The sequence below is a fragment of the Pan paniscus genome, chromosome 4 (genome assembly GCF_029289425.2).
Source record: "Pan paniscus chromosome 4, NHGRI_mPanPan1-v2.0_pri, whole genome shotgun sequence".
In the NCBI taxonomy this organism is placed as follows: domain Eukaryota; kingdom Metazoa; phylum Chordata; class Mammalia; order Primates; family Hominidae; genus Pan; species Pan paniscus.
The window spans coordinates 40,997,957-41,005,198 of NC_073253.2; the positions used below are offsets into that span (position 1 = coordinate 40,997,957).

The 7,242-nt window shown below is 40.7% G+C and overlaps 1 long non-coding RNA gene across 1 annotated transcript; it reads left to right on the plus strand.

The window, feature by feature from the left end:
• The first annotated feature begins 4,925 nt into the window (after positions 1 to 4,925).
• Positions 4,926 to 6,884, plus strand: LOC130541512 (uncharacterized). Its single transcript, XR_008955570.1, has 3 exons — positions 4,926 to 5,130; positions 6,038 to 6,113; positions 6,735 to 6,884. It is a non-coding gene; the product is annotated as an uncharacterized LOC130541512 (long non-coding RNA).
• The last annotated feature ends 358 nt before the right edge of the window (positions 6,885 to 7,242 follow it).

Below are 7,242 nucleotides of genomic sequence, written 5' to 3' on the forward strand. Positions count from 1 at the left end.
CCAGGCTGGAATGCAGTGGCACAATCTCAGCTCACTGCAACCTCCACCTCCTGAGTTCAGGCAATTCTCTGGTTTCAGCCTCCTGGGTAACTGGGACTACAGGTGCACTCCACCACACCCGGCTAATTTTTTGTAGTTTTAGCAGAGATGGGGTTTTGTAGTGTTGCCCAGGCTTGCCTTGAACTCCTGAACTCAGGCAACCTGCCTGCCTTGGCTTCTCAAAGTGCTAGGATTACAGGCATGAGCCACCATGCCTGGCCAGATTCAAAGATTTTTTGATAGGCAATTGGTTGAAAGAGTTATTATCTAAGAACCTGGAATGTCTGGGTTATAGAAAGAATGTCTAGGTTACGAAGAGGTTATGAAGACCAAGATTTTGTCATGCAGAGGAAGCCTCCAGCAGCAGGCTTCAGAGAGAATAGATTGTAAATGTTACTTATCAGGCTTAAGAGTCTGTTCTATCAATCTTAAGGTCTCTGTATTGATGTTAAAGCTGGTCAGATGTGCTTGAATTCCAACAGGAAGGAAGGTACAATGAGGCACGTCCAGCTCCCTCTTCCCATCATGGCCTGAGCTAGTTTTTAGGTAAATTTTGGAATGCCCCCGGCTGAGAGGATGGGTCCAGGAATTAGAATTTTAGTTTTGGTTTATATTCACAGGATTGAGAAATGATTATCAGAAGCCCAGAATCTGTGAGCTCCTCTGATGTAGAGAGGCACTGTGGCTGTGTAAAACATCACGATAGGGACCCATGTCCCCAAGTCCTGATTGATTCAGATGGCATCCGGTTTTTTTAGTCCTTACTTGGTTTCACTGCCTAGTAATGTAAGATTTCATAGGTTTGATAAATTCCTATTAGACAGACATTGATTGCATGAGGCAAATAACTGGGTCAGAGATCTGTTGTGGGTTTTGAGCTCTCCCTGGAGGGTTAATGGGCCTGCCTGTGAGGACAGGACATTCTTCCACATCCCTTGGCCACAGTCCCCTCACTGTCTTCCTGGCGGACCTCTGCAAGAGCTGTTGGAAGGATTGAACTGACAGACATCAGAGGTTTGCAGAGGCCAAATAGCCTTATTTCCAACAGTGATTTGGTAATAGGCTTCTGCTCTTTTGTTTCTTGCTCAGTTGCTAAAGTTTTGGGTACAGTTCTTGAAGGATTCATAGGTGCCTGAAAAGCCAATACATTCTTCCACATTGCCCGGTGCTTAGTGGTTATGCTTTTCCTCTTTATCAGCAGGAGTTAGAAAATGAGCAGATTTTCCCTCTGAGATTCTCAGTATTGTTCTGGGTTCTATTAAAATGCTGGGTTAGTTTTCAGAGGGATTGCTTCATCCTTTGAGCAATTAGTACCTTTTAAAAATTCTGACATCTTTCAGACCCTGTCCTGCAGACCCCACTAAAGTGCTTTTGTCAGAACAGTTTTAGCAGTCCTAGATCATGTTTTGCCAGCTGCTCCAGCCAGCGGTACAGAGAAAACACTTAAGCATATGGTTCAGATGCTTGCATTTTTATCTGGGTAAAATCTGTGTGAAAAGGCCCCAGAGTTTAAAAAGCCAATCAGTGTATATGATGTCAGAATGCTCACTGTTTGTCTCATTTTCTTAACATCCTGGTGTGATCTTCTAGGTGTGTCTAATTGTTCCAAAGGCACAGCTGTGTGGATTTGATTTCCCTACCAAAAAAAAAAAAAAAAAAAAAAAAAAAAAAAAAAAAAAAAAAAGCCATATCCTCCAATGTCAGGGAACAGTCTATGACTTCCCTCCTGGTTCTCACCTTGGAATTTCTATGAAGGCCCCAGACTTTAAAATCTTTTGGCGGCAAAGTAGAAAGCATTTTTCCTTCAGCCTTAAAGGCTGACTTTTGATACCTTTGAACTTATCCTGAAGAACAAGGACCATTCAGAATTGATCTCATCACTCGGACTTTTAAGCATGTTCATAGCTCAGAGCTAAAAGGAAAAAAAACGGAGAGAGAAGAAAGGAAATCTTCACTGATCTTTCCTTTGTACATACTTGTGTGACCCTTTCATGCAGGCTTTTGTGGGGGCGTTGCAGCAAAAGATTGTTTTGCCTCAGAGAACAATTCTTTTGAGACACAACAGACTTATTTTCCTGGAGCTGAAATGAGTATTTCAGTATTGACGTTTAAGGCACCCTCTGAGTCTGATCTTGGGGAAGCGGGAAGCTACTATTTGTAGTTGGAAAAAATATCAACCTCAGATGAAGCAAATCGTAGACTCTACTGTTTCCTCAAGTTACTCAAGGTCAATAGTGTCAAAGATACTCACTAAGCAGTGGGCATATTCCTCTAGGTAATGTTCTGACGTGATCCATTATTCAAGTCAGGCAACAAAGCTGTCAAAATCCAGAGAGGACAGACATTTGTGATGAACTTTCATCCTGAGAACTACCTTCTTGAATGAGTAGGCTATGGCCTCTCCCCATTACCTCTTTGTCCTCTATGGAAAGGATCAAAGTGTCTGAGACTGGAGTGCCTGCTCTGTGCCTAGATTGGAAAACTAGGCTGGTTTGATTTACCTACAGAAAAAGCCTGTGGCTAGAAACCAACTTTTCCCACAGCTGCCCGGTCCAGCTCCACCTCTCCTTGGGAAGGCGTCTCTCCTTGATTTGGAGATTTCCTGCAACACACTATCCTGACAGGTGACTCAGCTGCCAAACTTCCCTTCCTGGACCAATTGCACTGCTGTTGAAGCACTTATAAAGTATATAACCTAGTCTCAATTATTAGTACTCACAGAAGAGAGCAATGATATAAAGCAAAAAACAGACCCAGCTAGCAGTCACTTCCCAGAACATGTGCTTTTGAATTGCTACGTTTTCTACTGCCGGGGTATGAGCTTTCCTAACATCAGCATAAATATCACCCACACAGCCATTTCTCATGTTTTTTATTAGATATTGTTTTTGCAGTTGATAGGAGTCAAAGAAGGTCCTTATAAAGCTTTGTCTCAGGGAGTCTGTGTCAGTAATAAGTGACAGAAAACTCAAAAAGGCTTAAGCAGAAAAGGGAATGTATTAATGAAAGGTATTCAGGGCTTCAGAATGATAGATTTGGGGGCTTAGGTTAGTTAATCACAACTGTTATTATCATCATATTTTGACTTGGTCATTTTTTTTTTTTGTAAGCTTAAAAGTGTCAACTCCATGTGACAGCAAGATAGTTCTTAGTTTCAAATCCAGCAAGCAACAAGAGTGACTGTTTCCCTCACAAACACCTCAGAAGAAAACTCTAAGGTATCTCATTGTCCCTGTTGGGTTAAATGTCCTTTCTAAGCCAGTTATTGAAAAATGTAGTAATCATGTTGGGTGGTCTGAATCACATGTCACAATGAGCTTGTGTTATGGTCATCTCCCTGGAACCATGTAGACTGAAAATAGGAGATGAATGGATTTCTAAATGAAGATGGGGACTGTTTCCACAAGAAGTGGAAGTAGAAACTGGGTGTGACTAAGAGGACACATGTTCACTTTAGGCACAGACACAGCTAAGCAACCATACCTTCTCTAATGGTGCCAACTTCAGAGCAGGCTATATCTGCCATGACTTAGTAAAAGGGGAAGAGAGGAAGATGTGTAGAGATGAATAAAACAGAATCTTTGCCTTTGAGAATGTTGGGGCCCAGAAAGTGATGCCCCAAAGACTGTTGCTGTGATGTGCTGAGGAGCCCTAGAAGCTGCCTAAGAATGAAGGTTCCTCTACCTTTGTCTTGTCTCTTAAGCACAAGGAAGGACTCTTCCTGGAATTTCTTTATGTGACCAAGAAAGCTTCTTTCCAAAATAAATGCAATTATCTTAAATGCTTTCCTTAGGGACCTCATCAAATAACCAGGAAAGATTAATCACCTGAGAAGAGAAGAGAAGAGACTGGGAATCTTCACCCTGCCCAGACAGACTTTTCATCTATTCTCCTGAGAGCAGCTCCAAGAGATTACCTGTGGGACTCAATTTGCATAATAAGATGACCTTTGTTCCTGTGCAGTTCCACCCCTCACCTTCCCATAATGTCTGCCTCCTACCTCCCAGGTGCATTATTTTTCCCTAATGACTTACTGCTCCTTAAAAGAAATGTCTACACTTCCCATCTCCTTCCTCCCCTATGGAAAAGGGCATATCACTTCTATCATTCTCCTGTGATCCCCTGTGCCATGCACATTACAATAAAATTTTGTGTGCCTTTTCTCCTATTAACCTTTTTGTCAGCTGAGTTTTCAGCAAAACCTCAGAGAGCAAAGGGGTAGTTTTACTTTGGTCCCTACAAGAAACTCCACATTGTAAGTTTTGCTTTGGCTGGAGATTGCAAATTCATGGTTCAAGTGCCAACACATCTTGTCTTGTGCTCATAGCAGACTCACTAATAGGCCTTTCCTGATGAATCTGGATATAGCTTTAGAATTCTTTGCATCACTGCAATCCAGGCAGCTGGTACAAATCAACGGAGATTGGCATATAAGATACTTATTTTTCAACCTGTGTTAGATTGATGTTAGTATGTTGGACCAAGTGAACATTTATTTTCAGTGTGGTTGGGTAAAGTAGGTTGGGTGTGAGCTGGAGGAAGAAGAGAGCTGGTTGGCAACAGACCACAGATCACTAGTCATAAGGTAAAGCCTGGATCTGTATGAGGATAATTGCTAGTTGACTGTATTTCACAATTTGCGGATATCTAGCTTCTTACAAATAGGTCAATGAACATATCACATTCATTTATTTTCAAAACACTTGAATATTTAAAATAATACTAGATGAAAATAACAGTGAGCAATCAAGCCCACATTTTTAAAAACAATTTTATTGAGTAAGATCTGTGTGGGGTAGGGGGAAGAAAATTCTTATTTCACATTACTACAGCATAACTAATCTAGCTGTCTATTCTCTATGTTTAGAAATCATACTCAGTTGGTTTAATGGTAGAGTTAAAGGCCAAATCTGCCATATAGTTAAAGGCCAAATCTGCCATGAAGCCAGGAGAAAGGATCCAGCATACAAACCATGACAGAATACACACACATTTTGGAGATGCATGCTTTCTCAAAGCTCTGAGGACCATCATGAAGACATATTAACTGAAAGAATACAAAGCGATGTGAATAGTTCCTAACTATTGGAGGTAAACATTTCTAAAATTATTTGGACAAAAAGTTAATACATTGTACAAGTTACTCTTAAATGCTTTGTGAGATACAAAGAGGATAGGCTTGCCTCTTTTAAAAGAAGAGGTAAACAAGCAAGTTGGAGAGACAAGATTTACAAGTATGAAAACTTAAATAACAATAAAGCACTTAATAGTAGCAAGCAATAATGGAAAAGATGTCAGTAGGCAGTAAGTGGTTAATTACCAAATGTATTATCTGAATACGAATTGTGGAAACTTTTTTGAAAGGAGCGATTAGTTCAACTTAGAGAATGAGGAACATCATTACTAAAGAAGTGAGATCTGACCTTGGTCCCATTTGGGAGTTAGGATTAGGTTAGGAAGGCAGTTTTGGTGGGGGAAAGTAGTCTAAGAAAAAGGAAGATGAATGGAAGGATAAAAGTATATTTGGAAGAGAGTAAGGAAATAAGTTTATCTGGAGTTGTTATTTTATGTAGACAAGTTGAGGGAAGGGGAGGTAGTAAAAGTATATTGAGGCCCATTATGGAGGCTCTTGAACTCTGAGCTGAAGGTTTTAGATACAATCCAGTAAGCAATGAGAAGTCCTGGAAGGCTTCTGATTGGCAGAGTGGCATGGTCTGACAGTGTTTTGGGGAGAGGTAGTTTGACATAGATGTGGGGTATAGAATGGAGGTAACTGATGTTGAAATTGAGGAAACCATTAATGGGCCTTTTCAGCAATCCTAGGAAAGGTAAGAGTCCGATTTAGCTTGTTGTCAGTAGGAATATTTCACCAGCACTGTGAAATAAGAATCAACAAGGCTTGGTCACTATCTTAGTCTATTTTGTGTTGCTATAGAGGAATACCTGAGGCTGGGTAATTTATAAAGGAAAAGAGTTTATTTAGCTCACTGTTTTGCAGACTATACAAGAAGCATGACACCAAACTGTGGTTGTCTTCTGGTGAAGATCTCAGAAGTTTCCACTCATGGCAAAAGGTGAAGGGGAGCCAGCTCCTGTAAAGATTACATGGCAAGAGGAAGTGAGAGGGAGAGAGGAGGTGCCAGCTCCTTTTTAACAACAAACTCTTGAGGAAACTAATAGAGTGGAAACTCATTCACCACCCCCAACCCCCGCCAACCCCAGGGAAGGCATTAATCTATTCATGAGGGATCCACCCCTATGACTGAAACACCTCTCATTATGCCTCACCTCCTAACACTGCTACACTGGGAATGAAATTTAATCATGAGGGTTGGTGGGGACAAACGAACCATATCCAAACTCTAGTGGTCACTACTTAGATACTTTCCATAGAGGAAAGGGAAGATATAAAGTTGAGATTTCAGTCCTAAAAGACTGGAATAATGGAGGAATCTGTAGAGAAAGACAGTTTTGAGCTCAGATGAGAAACTTATACCTAGAGATGTTGAGGTTTTGGTAAAGGTTCAGTGATCAAGTAAAATGCTCATTGCTTTGCTGTGTTGATTGCCAATGAGGTTTTGGGTGGAGTTTCAGGAGTCATCTGCATGGAGGAGATGTTGGAAATAAGAGGAGAGGGTATATCCTAGGAAAGCCAGAGCCAAGGATTGAACTAAATAATTTCTCATTTTTAAAAGGTAGGTAAAGAAGGAGCTAATGAAGAAAAAGAAACAAGCTGTCAAGAGGTGGGAAGGGAACCAGGAAAACACAGCATCATGTCAGACAATAAAATAGTGTAATTTCAAGAATGAACAGTGGCCAATAGCCCATTGGCTGCAGAAGAATCAAAGAGCAGGAGAAACAGGAAAAGGCCTTTAACTTTGTGATTAGGATGTCAAAGGTGACCTTCCAGGCATTAGAACATATCAACTGAAAGAAAGTGAATGTGATCTAGAGAGAGAATTCTACAACATGACCCAATTAGCTTAATGGCTCAAATCACTAAAATCATACAGATTCTTGGCAAATCTTAAGCTGATAAATGTTACTACTATCAGAGATCATGGAAGGGAATGCTAATACCTCAGGAAAACAACAGATTACGCGTCCGTGTAATTTATACCATATGCATAGTCTTTGTTTCAACGATGTTGGTAATATTAATGCAACGCTGATAAAAGTAAACACCCTCTATATTCTAGGCAC